The 13,729-nt window shown below is 45.3% G+C and overlaps 1 protein-coding gene across 3 annotated transcripts in view; it reads right to left on the reverse strand.

The window, feature by feature from the left end:
* Positions 1-12,153, reverse strand: part of ZDHHC5 (zinc finger DHHC-type palmitoyltransferase 5) — a 42,210-nt gene extending 30,057 nt beyond the window's left edge. Inside the window, exons 1-2 of one of the 3 annotated variants that reach the window (XM_027830603.3) lie at positions 11,981-12,153; positions 9,571-9,692 (exon numbers count right to left, since the gene is read on the reverse strand). The gene's annotated coding sequence lies outside the window, so the exon portion shown is untranslated. Of the gene's footprint in view, positions 1-7,848; positions 8,167-9,570; positions 9,693-11,980 lie in introns of those variants that run through there. The other 2 variants (XM_007068436.4, XM_043548313.1) reach the window with 2 other exon arrangements.
* Between the last annotated feature and the right edge of the window lie 1,576 nt (positions 12,154-13,729).

Consider the following 13,729-nt stretch of genomic DNA (forward strand, 5'->3'; position numbering starts at 1 on the left):
ATGCCAACAGAAAAACCCAGCCCTGTTGAGTGTTGAACACATTTACACTTGGTTGCTTTGCATGAAGAAGAGTGCAGTTCTCACAAGAAAGCCCTAGTTAGTCTATTAGGCCATGGAAAAGGAGGTCTGACCTATGATCTAACTTGAGTGAGGGAGTCAAATTCCTCCTCCAATATACAAAATGGGGAGGGAGGGGGAAACAAGCTTCTCTCTGGAAATAAAATCAAGAGGTAGCAACCTGCACAAGAAGTTGAGAGCTAGTGAACCCACCACAGCTCAGGAACAACCTGGGCACAGGTTATATTTAATTGATTATTGTGGTTATAGCAACTCTGCTCAGTTCCAACTTTATTTGTAATACATTCTCTACTCCACTGGTTCACTGTTTTATCATGATGCCTTTATTATTACATTAGGTAGCAAAATACAGAGCTGTAATAACTGTTCTCATTTTTCTACTTTAAATTAGCCATGTCTTTCATTTCTCTCAATCTCTCTTTTTTAGGTGAATTTTAGTGGTGCCTAAATATGCCAGATTGATATTCCTGGAGCTTGAAAGAACTACAGTACAACAAAAAAGATGTATTCTAATTACTAAAGTTAATTACAACACAGACTAAACCAGTTAAGAGTTAACACAAGGGTTGAAGTATCCACTCATTCAATTGCCAGAGCAGAGTAAGAAATCTTTCCAAGTGAGGAGGGCTTTAGGTTTTTGGTTTCTGCAGAATCTAAATCTTAAATTTTTAAAGTCAAAGTTTCCAGCCTGCACGATTGAAAGAAAACCTTTCCAAATGTGACTCTGCAAAACTGTGGTTTCTGAGTCTGCAGACAACTCCAATTTCACTCTACTGTTGCTCTTGCCTGTCCCAACCAGCAGCAGAGTAAAACTGACAAGACTGGTCATTTTCACAGCTACTATGCAGAACTTCTTGGCAGAAGCATCTTGTCAATTTCACTCTGATGTTTCTGAGAGAAATACTGAACTGTAACAGAGGCAGGCACTCAGTTTCACCACAAGCGAGGAGAACCTAAAACACAGAGGAACAGAGAAAGCTTTACAAAGGTAATCACTGTGCTGCTGTATCACAGAGCATGTAGAGAGACATTAGATCTAGTATGAATTAACTCACAATCATCTTAGTGGTGTGTTAACTCTGAAGTTTATTTAGGACAACAATGACAACACTGCAAACTATGTCACTAACTGACTGCCTTAACTAACAATCAATGCGCTAACATGCTTATCTACTGTAACAGGACAGCCAACACATCTGGGGAGCGATACTTCAGTGGTTTGAGCATTGGGCTGCTAAACCCAGGGTTGAGAGTTCAATCCTTGAGGAGGCCATTTAGGGATCTGGGGCAAAAATTGGGCTTGGTCCTGCTTTGAGTAGGGGGTTGGACTAGATGACCTCCTGAGGTCCCTTCCAACCCTGATAGTCTATGATTCTACATTTGAAAGGACGTTCCACTGAAATAAGGTTGCAAATTTTAAAGTTGCATACAAATAAGTGTTCTATCAGACTTTGGGAGTTGATTTTGTTTTTAAGGTCTTCCACATAGGCCTATGTCCCCCTTTCCCCTGCACAGAGTAATCACTGTTCTGCTTTGTCCAATCTCTCATCTCCAGCTGCTCCTATTTTCTCATCCAACCCAATCACTCAACACTGAGCATTTCATCTTCCCTTCCAATCCTTCTCCACTGCCTCTCTCTTCTATCCTAACAGGCAACTCCACTGTCAGTTTCCCCAGCTCACTACCACAGCAGCACTTCAGCTCTCCACATCCTGTTTCTTCCTCTCTGATATCACCAGGATCTGCCCTTTCCTCGCTAACCCCACTACCTGCACCTTTTGCCACATCTTGTTCATCTCTCACCTCTATTTCTGGGACCTTCTTCTCTCATACCTCTCACCTTTCCCCCTTTAGGCCACCCCAAATGCCTCTATTATTTCTCATTCTTCTCTCCACCTCATCAAATTCAAGCTCTCTCTTCTCATCTGCAAGATCCCTACTCACCTATTCTAATTTTGTCCTCTTCTCACACCCATTTATTCCTTATAGCTCCTCCCAATGTTCTCTCATTACTCCTCCTTTCATCCCCTCTTCCTCCTCAGCTTTGGGACTTCCACTATACTTCCTCTTAGATGCCCGAACAGTTTTCACTCTCTGCTGTTTGTCAGGATGCCCCGTCTCTCCTCCTATAATCCATTTCTCTGAGAAATCTTTCCCATTGTGCTTTCCTCCCCACAAGTCTCTCCACCCTTTGTCTGAACTGCTGCCCTGTATCTCATCACTCCTAGACTAGCAGACCTACAGGGCAAGGAATGCAACTTACTCTATTCTTTGTAAAGAACAGTGCACATTCACCATGCTAGAGAAACAATTTGTAATGATTTCACAACATTTCACTACTTATTTCCATTGCCACTGCTAATCACTGCAGTTTCTGTTTAAGTCCCTGTAACACAATGGTACAAACATTACAAGTTTCCCCATGCTTCATCTTTGCCCTGGGGAGATTAGCTTAATGGGGAGGAGAGGGGAGTTGTGTCTCCATGACCAATTCCATAGTCTGCGTTGTTTTGCCAAATACAGTGGTGGTTTGCGTGATGTGGTTATCTATCCCAGTGCAAATTAAAACAAAAATCTCAACTCAGTATACTTGGGATAGGCCACCAAATAACCAGCACACTTAGACTATAAGTTCTCTGGGATAGGGACCACCTTTTTGTTCCGTGTTTGTACAGCACTTTGAACAATGGGGTTCTGGTCCATGATAAGGGTCCCTAGGTGCTACATTAAAACAAGTAATAAATAATAGGGCTAGAGCTTTTTGTAACTACTATCCCAAGAGCACATCCAAAACAGCAACTTACAGAGGAAAGGCCCTGTACCCAATTCCCGACCCCCTCAGCCATCCAGTCTACCCTTGTTTAGTGTAAACCTACAACTCATTTGGAGAAGTTAAACCCCTAAAATGCACTTTTTTCATTGTCCTCTACCTTTGTACCCCATGAAATGCCTGTTAAAGTTATTTCATTTCTGACTAGAGATGCACTGGCCAGCCCAGGAGATCAGCCTCTCCCTTCCACTGGAATCTGAATTGATTATTTTAATAAAATAAAGAAGATAGTCACATATTGACGCTATTCCATTTTTAAATTCATCATACAAACTTAAGAATTTCAACTATCCCCATATTGATTGGGTACATGTCACCTCAGGATGGGATACATAGATAAAATTTCTTGTCGCCTTAAATAACTGCTTCTTGGAGTAGCTAGTCCCGGAACCCACAAGAGGAGTGGTAATTCTTGATTTAGTCATAAATCAACAGGATCTGGTCCAAGAGGTGAATATAGCTGGACTGCTTGGTAATAGTGACCATAATATAATTAAATTTAACATCCAGGTGGTGGGGAAAAAAATCACAACAACCCAATACTGTAGCATTTAATTTCAGAAATTACACAAAAATGAGGAGGTTAGTTAAACAGAAATTAAAAGGTACAGCGCTAAAAGTGAAATCCCTGCAAGCTGCATGGAAACTTTTTAAAGACACCATAACAGAGGCTCAACTTAAATGTATACCCCAAATTAAAAAACATAATAAGATAACCAAAAAGTGTCACCAGTGGCTAAACAACAAAGTAAAAAAAAACCAGTGAGAGGTAAAAAGGCATCCTTTAAAAAGTAGAAGTTAAATTCTGGTGAGGAAAATAGAAAGGCAAGTTAAATGTAACAATATAATCAGGAAGGCCAAAAAAGAAGAACAGCTAGCCAAAGACTCAAAAAGTAATAGCAAACAAATTTTTAAGTATATCAGAAGCAGGAAGCCTGCTAAACAACCAGTGGGGCCACTAGATGATCAAGATGCTAAAAGAGCACTCAAGGACAATAAGGCCATTGCAGAGAAACTAAATGAATTATTTGCATCCGTCTTCACAGCTGAGGATGTGAGGGAGATTCCCAAACCTGAGCCAACCTTTTTAGGTGACAAATCTGAGGAACTGTCCCAGATTGAGGTGTCGTTAGAGGTGGTTTTGGAATAAAATGATAAACTAAACAGTAATAAGTAAGGCTACATTTTAGTCACGGGTATTTTTAGTAAAAGTCATGGACATGTCAGGGGAAGTAAACAAAAATTCACAGCCCGCGACCTGTCCATGACTTCCTGACTAAATCTGGGGGGAGAGCAGCCTGAGTGGGCCCACGGATGCTGGGGGAGGGTGCCACGGATGATGGCGGGTGAGGGGGCGCAGCCCTGGACCCCTGCTGGTGCTGGGTGGGGGAGGGCGGGCAGGCAGCAGCACACAGCCTGGCCGGGATCCGTGCTTAGGGTGACCAGATGCCCGATTTTATAGGGACAGTCCCAATAATTGGGGCTTTTTTTTTTAATATGGGCTCCTATTACCCCCCACCCCGTCCCATTTTTTCACACTTGCTATCTGGTCACCCTATCCATGCTGGTGCTGTGGGGAGGGATTGGCGGGGCCAGCAGATTCCCTACCTGGCTCCGTGCTTCCCTGGAAGCGGCGATATCTCCCTCGCTCACCTCCGAGGTGGAGGCATGGCCAGGTAGCTCTGCGCACTGCCCCTGCCCAGAGTGCCAGCTTTGCAGCTCCCAGTGGCCGGGAACCGTGCCCAATGGGAGCTACGGGGGCGGTGCCTGCAAGCAGAGGCAGCGCCCAGAGCTGCCTGGCCACGCCTCTGCCTAGGAGCTGAGCAAGGGGGATGCCAGGCGCACTGGCCACTGCAGAAGCCACGGAAAGTCACGGAATCCATGACTTCTGTAACCTTCGTGACAAACTTGCAGCCTTAGTAGTAAGTCACCAGGACCAGACGGCATTCACTCAAGAGTTCTGAAGGAACTCAAATGTGAAATTGCAGAACTACTAACTGTAGTCTATAACCTGTCATTTAAATCAGCTTCTGTACCAAATGACTGGAGGATAGTTAATGTGATGCCAATTTTTAAAAAGGGCTCCAGACGTGATCCCGGCAATTACAGGCCAGTAAGCCTGACTTCAGTACCGGGCAAACTGGTTGAAACTATAATAAAAAATAATATTGCGGGACACATAGATGAACATAATTTGTCGGGGAAGAGTCAACATGGTTTTTGTAAAGGGAAATCATGCTTCACCAATCTACTAGAATTCTCTGAGGGGGTCAACAAGGGGGATCCAGTGGATATACTGTACTTAGATTTTCAGAAAGCCTTTGACCAAGTCCCTCATCAAAGGCTCTTAAGCAAAGTAAGCTGTCATGGGATAAGAGGGAAGGTCCTCTCATGGTTTGGTAAAACTGGTTAAAAGATAGGAAACAAAGGGTAGGAATAAATGGTCATTTTTCAGAATGGAGAGAGGTAAATAGTGGTGTTCCCCAGGGGTGTGTACTGGGCCCAGTCCTATTCAATATATTCATAAATGATCTGGGAAAAGGGGTAAACAGTGAAGTGGCAAAATTTGCAGATGATACAAGATTACCAGGCAGACTGTGAAGAGCTACAAAAGGATCTCTCAAAACTGAGTGACTGGGCAACAAAATGGCAGATGAAATTCAATGTTGATAAATGCAAAATAATGCACATTAGAAAATATAATCCCAACTATACATATAAAATGATGGGGTCTAAATTAGTTGTTACCCCACAAGAAAGAGATCTTGGAGTCATGGATAGTTCTCTGAAAACATCCACTCAATGTGCAGCGGTAGTCAAAAAAAGCTAACAATGTGAGGAACCATTAGGAAAGGGATAGCTAATAAGACATAAAATATCATAATGCCACTATATAAAGTCATGGTATGCCCATACCTTGAATACTGCATGTAGTTCTGGTTGCCTATCTATATATATATATATATGAATTGTAAAAGGTACAGAGAAGGGCAACAAAAATTATTAGGGGTATGGAGCAGCTTCCATATGAGAGAGATTAAAAAGACTGGGACACTGTTCAGCTTGGAAAAGAGATGACTAAGGGAGGAATAGGAAAGAGATCTATAAAATCACGAATGGTGAGGAGAAAGTGAATAGGGAAGTGTTATTTACCCCTTCATATGACACAAGAATCAGGGGTCACCTGATGAAATTAATAGGCAGCATGTTTAAAACAAACAAAAGGAACACACTGTCAACCTGTGGAACTGACTGCCAAGGAATGTCATGAAGGCCAAAACTATAACCGTGTTCAAAAAACAATTAGATAAGTTAATAGAGGATAGGTCCATCAATCTCTATTAACCAAGGTGGTTAAGCCTCCGACTGCCAGATGCTGGGACTGGGTGTCAGGGAATGGCTCACTTGATAACTGCCCTGTTCTTTTTATTCCCTCTGAAGCGCCTGGCACTGGCCACAGTCAGAGGACAGTAGAGTGGGCTAGATGGACCATTGGTCTGACTCAGTTTGGCTATTCTTTTGTAAGGAAAAGGTTTTATTGGCATGAGTTTAAGATGAGTGTTACCCATGAGTTGTGAAGCTCTTCATATATATGTGTGTACAACACACAACTCCCAAATGGCTTTCTGATATTTTGTGTATTCTGATACCTGCTTTGAAGAAACACCCCAAAATAAAACTTTAATACATTAAACTTCACCCAGCCCACCCTATCACTTGTGGATTCAGGGAAAAAGGCCTTTTTCATATTTACAAGGTTTGCTTACAGGTGATTGTTTGTAGTAAATGGTTTCATCTAGAACTTCCTGTTTTCACTCACATGTGAATGTCACTGAACAGTATCATTTTAGACTGAAATTTTACATGCTTGATCTTGGCCTAAAATTATTTTTTCTAGAGTAAAAAATGTAACTAGGTCTAGACTAGGATTTAAAGCAGTGTGATGTTAGATTGAGTTAGGTAGCTGGATCTAATTAAAGTTTTAGAAGGTGTAACCTCACACCTTTAAATCCTCGGCTGGACAAGGTCTGTTTTTTGGGAGTTCACACCTCTAGGGAAGCATAGTCCATATGTTCATTGTTGCAGCCAGTGATTGGTGCTTCTGATAGGCAGTCTGACCGTGTGGATAGGACTGAGGCAGGAGATGTGGGTTTTATTCCTGACTCTGCAACTGAAGTCACTGCGACATCTTGGGCAAGACATTTCACCTCTATGCCTCATCTATAAAATGCGGATAATACTTGCTCTCCTTTGTAAAGCACTTTGAGATCTGTGGATGGAAAGCAGGACTATATGGGTTTACTAGTAGTAGCAGCAGCTAGGCCAGCATGCTGGTATTAAGCAGGCACCAATTTGGTGCTTGTTACCTCTGGAGTAAGACTTTTGCCCCTCCTTTTCCTTTTTCTCTTCTTTAAAAAAAATATAGAAAATGAAATGCATAACACTACCTCCAGTGCAAAGTTTAGGTCTTATAGTAGGCATTGCACATAAAGAAATGCAAAAATAAAAGTTGTTCCTCCCAACCCAAAGCAACATTAACAACTTGTGTGTAATATTTTCTATTCAGTGTTTTTTTAACATATTCTCTTTAAGAAGAAAAACAGAAGAAGAGAACTGATTAAATGATAAGCTCTTTGATACAGGGACTTTTTTTTGGTTTGTTATTTAATTACAGTGACTAGCCCAACAGGGCGCTGATTCCTCATTGGGCTATCTGGAGGCTAACTCAGTACAAATAAGATATTTCATATGAACAGTGTGCCCAAGTTAATGTTGCTATGGGAATCTTAATATTATATTTCCTGACTGATTTTGAGCTGTACGGCCCTACAGTTGCATTAATACAGGATTAATTTTGCATTTAACTTTGTTCATTTTAATCTGTAGGTTACATCTGAATCTATATATTTGTCATTAATGAAAAGATGCCTTTCACTTACTCAGGTACTGTAATGTCAAGGCCCTTCACTTTCAGTTTTTATTTTGTTCAGGATTTCTCAGGAATTTCTCAATGTTTATTATAAAAATTTTCAAGTGTCTGAAAATCAGTGCAAAGAAATTAACTTCACTTTTTGGGGTAATACTGAGATGAATATTAGGGAATGGGAAGACAGAAAAAGCAACAAATAGAGAAAAGTAAAGGTATTGAAAGTAAAAGTAGTTTAATGCTGTGGTGTATTTTAGGAACTGCCCATTAACAGTAAGTACACATATGCACACATGCGGGTTTTTGTGGCTCTTCCACTACTTTGCTTTACATTTATACTTAGACTAATTTATTATTAACATAAATACACCTACATCTAATGCACTTGATTTCCTTAAACTAATCAGGAATTTCATGTACTTAAGTAGTCCAAATTTCAGGTGAATATTGGTAAAAAAAACAACAAATAGCTTTTGTAAAATCTGGGAATTTTTGGTAAAAACTGAAAACAAAGGGCCCTATGTTTCATGGATGACCTTCCCTGCAGAGGTGCTGTCTGGAACTCCTTTCAGATCCATTAGCATATCTCCCAGCTGGAAACCAAAGGTTTTTGTAGACAGAAGCAATGTACTTCTTTTGGCGAAGTGAGAGAGCCCTGGTCTGGATTGGCTGTCTTTTACTGGCCACTGGATTGGCCTATTTAAAAACACCATATAAATCTCCCATTCCAGCATAAGAACAGCCATACTAGGTCAGGCCAAAGATCCAACTAGCCCAGTATTCTGTCTTCTGACAGTGGCCAATGCTAGGTGACCCAGAGGGAATGAACAAAACAGGTAACCATCAAGTGATCCATCCCCTGTGACCCATTCCCAGCTTCTGGCAAACAGAACCTAGGGACTCCATCCCGGCTAATAGCCATTGATGGAACTACCCTCCATGAACTTATCTAGTTCTTTTTTGAACCCTGTAATAGTTTTGGCCTTCACAACATCCTCTGCCAAAGAGTTCCACAGGTTCACTGTGCGTTGTGTGAAGAAATATTTCCTTTTGTTTTAAACTTGCTGCCTATTAATTTCATTTGGTGACCCCTAGTTCTTGTGTTATGAGGAGTAAATAACCCTTCCTTATTTACTTTCTCCACACCAGTCATAATTTTATAGACCTCTATCATATCCCCCCTTAGTCGTCTCTTTTCCAAGCTGAAAAGTCCCAGTCTTATTAATCTCTCCTCATATGGCAGCCGTTCAATACCCCTAATCATTTTTGTTGCCCTTTTCTGAACCTTTTCCAATTCTAAGGTATCTTTTTTGAGATGGAGCAACCACATCTGCATGCAGTATTCAAGATATGGGAACACCATGGATTTATATAGAGGCAATATGATATTTTCTGTCTTATTCTCTATCCCTTTCTTAATGATTCCCAACATTCTGTTCACTTTTTTGACTGCCGCTGCACATGGAGTGGATGTTTTCAGAGAACTATCCACGATGACTTCCAAGATCTCATAAGGGAAGGCAATTTGGATTTAGACAGGGCAGTAATATACAGGGCAGGGTGTAATTTGGATTTACATAGGGAAGTGGTGACACAGAGCAGGGCATAATTTATATTTACAGAGATGGGGGCAATATTCAGAGCGAGGAATAATTTGGATTTTACACATAGTTCCCTGGGGGGGTAATTTTTCAGTTATTTTGTAAATGCCACCAAACAGCAGCACAAAACTAACCTGCCTGCCAGTTAGTTCATGGCCCCATTTGATGGCATCCATAGTGCTTGCTGGAAAATGCTTGTGTGTGTGATTGATCCATGTTGCACTCTCCCCAAAGTGCAGCGTAAGACAGAGGTGGCCTGGAAACAAAGTTGGGATACTAGATTTTCAGTCACAGTGGAACATAACAGTCAGTACATCTCAGCTCAGATATTAATCTGTGACAAAATATACACTTTATTATACAAAAATATCCCACAGGCAATAGCAAAAACAGCCTCAGTCATCTGAGACACAAGCTGTCCTTGGACAAGTAACACTAAAAAAATCCCCCCTCTCACTAGCCCAGGTTTACACAGGAAGGGGTCATTAGCCTGAGTTTATTAGAATGCGGTGAATTGTAGGCTCCTCTTGGGGCTGTAATTGTAATCTATATTGGGGTAAAGAAATTTGAAAGTGGATGCAACTGACATTTATTCAGGTGGATGAATGGTAACTTTTCTGATCTAGGGGCATGTAATACACGGCAACTATCTGAGAAGTCTATTTTAGGTACTTATCTGGCCCCCATCACCATAGTATCTGAACACCTCACAATACCCATGAGGTAGGGAAGTGCTATTACCCCCATTTTACAGATGAGAATTGAAGCACAGAGAGGCTAAGTGACTCACCCATGGTCACCCAGGGAGTCTGTGATGGAGCTGGGAACTGAACTTGGGTCTCCAAATCCTAAAATAACACCCTTTCTTTTCATGCAAAGGGTAGGGGGACTCCAAGAGGGAGAAAACAGGTTTCATGCAGGGGAGGTATTGTAATCCAGTGGAGGGAAGAATTTATTTCAGGGAAATGGGGATTCCAAGACCAGAAAACAGGACTCGCACAAGTGAACATGTAATCCAAGAGGGGAGAAGGGGTGGTGAAGAGGGGTCGTACACCAAGGGAACATGGCATACAATCCAGGGATGGAGGCAACAGGAGTGGAAATATAGATAGGGTGGGAACATAACTTGGTGCGCTGGCTAGAGAATAGGGATGTAAAGCCAGTTAAATTAACAAGGGATCAAAAGTGGGGTTATAGTGGCAAAAGCAGACTTAAAAGATAGTAAGGTTCCACACCAGAATTAAGGGGGACAGGGAAAGGGAGGGTTGCACACAGGTGATGGAATTAACTACAAGGAAGGAGGGCTGCGGGATGAAGAGAAAGGTGGCCGCTTAATGTATATGAGTACGTGGAGGTGTCTGGGTGTCGCAGCAGAGGAAGAGATCAAACAGGGAATCAGCAGGAGAGTCATACTGAATAGGGGGTCATACTAGGGGACAGTCACATACAGGATGTGATGAGTGGGGAGAGGTCACATATGGGGAAAAGAGTTTCTGTGGCAGAAGGGAGTCATGCATGAGGGGAGGGAACCAGGGGTCACCAGATCACACACAAAGAAAGGAGTTATGCGGGAGACCAGATTTCGGGGTGGTGGTGGTGGGGGGCAGGGTTAGGGGGTGCTGAGAGGAGTCTCTGTGGTGGAGGAATCTATGGAGGCGGGGATGCTGAAAGGGGAGGGGTCGTAGAAGCAAGGGGCTGTGGGATCTCTTTCGGGGTCTGTAGGTGCTGAAGAGGTCTCTCTCTGTGTGGGGAGGGGCAGGGTGGGGGTGCTAGGGAAGAGGCATCTGTGGATACTGGGGTTGTCTGTAGGGGGAGGAGCACTGTGGGGGATGGGGTGCTGAAAGGAGAGGGGTCTGTGGGTGCTGTGGACTGTCTCTGTAGGGGGAGGGTCAGTATGCAGGAAGGGACTGTGGGTGCTGAGGGAGGTCTCTCTGGAGGGGCAGTGTGGGGCAAGGTTGGTGGGGGAAGGCGTCTCTGTGTTGGGGAGGTCTATGGGGGAGAAGCAGTGTGAAGGTAGGGGTCCCTGGGGAAGGAGGAACGGTGAGGTGGGGTGAGGAACAGGCAGGGGTGCTGGGCGGTGCCGAGAGGGTGGCTGTATTGGGAGGGGCGGGGGGGGGTTGAGGGATCGGAGGGGGGCGGGAGAGAAGCAGCGTGGGGGAGGGGTAGCGTGGGGACACGGGCACTGAAGGAGGAAGGGGTCTGGGGGTGGGGGCGCTGACGGAGGAGGAGGAGGAGCGGCGGCGGTGCGGGGGTACTGAAGAAGGAAGGGGTCGGGGGTTGTGTGTGGTGGATACGGGGGAGGGCCGGTGAGGGGGCAGTGGGGGGCGCTGAGAGGGGGGAGAGCTGTGGGGGGCGAGGCTGTGCGGGAGCGCGGGGGGGTCTCTCTCTCTCTCTCTGGGCCAGAGTGTCCGATGCCGGGGGGCGGCTAGGCCCGGAGCGAGGCCCGGCCTCCCTCAGGCGCTTTTCCCCGGCTCCCTGCCGTGGGTGAGGGCCCCGGCTCCCCGCCCTGCCCATAGAGAGGGCCCCGGCCCGGCCTACACTCACCCGCACCGCACAGTCGCTCCCTCCGCCTGCGCCCGGCCCGGCTCCCCGTGTGAGAGGCGCGTCCAGGCAGCAGGGAGGAAGCGCGCGCTCCCGAGCCCATTCGGGCGCGCGCTCCGCTCGCCGGTTGGTCCCAATGCGCGCGCTCCGCCCTCTCCCCCCCAGAGCGGCCGTCGCCGGGTCGCGCGCCCGTCCGAATACTGCCAGTAGCTGATTGGCGGAAGCGTGAGCGAGGGCGGGACCGAGAGAAGGAAGAGCCCTTGCACATGCCCAGGAGGTGGACACCCACGTCATCGCTCTGCGCATGCGCCACAGCATCCCGCAATCCGGGAGGAAGGGTAGGGGGCAGAGGAGCAGACCATTGAGCGATAGGATGTTCGGCGCGTGCTCAGGACTCGCTCGGTTGCAGAGGCCACATTCGTACCCGGCCATGCTGATTGACAAACTCCCTGTTCAATCAGTGCTTATTCCCGCCTAGTATGATAGAATGCGTACTGCCAGTGGCTGAGCCGGAAGATCGCCTTAAAGAACTCGCCCCTCTGGTTAAATTGATTATTGGGGTTGGGCTTTATTTAAAGCAATTAAAAAAACAGCAGAGGGGATTAATCCCCCCATCCCAGTGACTCCATGGTACAGTTCACCCCCAGCCTGTGAGACCTGTCCTTTCTGCGACCCCATAGTATAAGCCACCCCAGCCTGTGTAACACCTCCCATCCCAATGATTCCATGGTACAGCCCCACCCCCATCCCAGTGACACCATGATAAGAGCCCACCACCAGCCCAGTCTCTAGTGGGTGTGAACCCCCATAACCTAGATGCTGGGCTGGGTTATCTCCTTGCTCCCACCTATACTCAAGCAGGGATGCCAAACAGCTTGGATGGGCTGTAAAGGAAAACGAGGAGGAAGGAATAGTTCACTATTCTCTGCAAACACCTGAGTGTTGTTAAGAGACAATGCATGACAAGACAAGACCAGCATTACCCCAGGGATCAAAGGACTACAGCAGTTTTAAAAAGGAACTCTCTCTCAAGGAGGGACGTTGTTCCAGGCAATCAGACTCTGTTTGCCAGAAGCTGGAATGGGTGACAGGGGATGGATCATTGGTGCTTACCTGTTCTGTTCATTCCCCCTAGGGCATCTGGCATTGGCCTCTGTCGGAAGACAGGATATTGGGCTAGATGTACCTTTGGTGTGCTCCAGCATAGCCGTTCTTATGTACACTAATCTGCAGGGCCCCTGTTGGGGCATCTGAAGTTAGATGAGGTAATGATCAGGGGATGGGAAACTGTTAGGTAAGACAGCCATGCATATAGCAGAGACAGTCCCTGCACTAAAGCAGTCACAGTTTAAATGGACAGGAGACAAAGGGAGGATAATTATCCCCTTTTTTACAGAGGGTAACTGAGGCCCAGAGATGATAAGTGATTTGCCTGAGGTCACAAAGGTAGTCTGCAGGAGAGCCAGGAATTGAACATGTCCCAAGTCATAGCACAGGTAAGGCCAGCCTCCCTTTCTAATGCTGGTGTTCTACCACCTGAGCTGGGTGAGCTCCAATCATCATGCAAGGGGCAGGAACAAGGAAAACACCTGATTGACTGACGTTCCACCCCACAGGCTTATGGGACACAAAATGCACCTCTTAGCCTTGGTTTGTCTTCACAGCATCATGCATATCCCAGCCACGAGGTCCTCTTGTAACACTTGCATAGCATGTCCTGTTTTATTTCTCCCCCTGCTGACCCCTAGGCCC

Source organism: Chelonia mydas, chromosome 6, assembly GCF_015237465.2.
Source record: "Chelonia mydas isolate rCheMyd1 chromosome 6, rCheMyd1.pri.v2, whole genome shotgun sequence".
In the NCBI taxonomy this organism is placed as follows: domain Eukaryota; kingdom Metazoa; phylum Chordata; order Testudines; family Cheloniidae; genus Chelonia; species Chelonia mydas.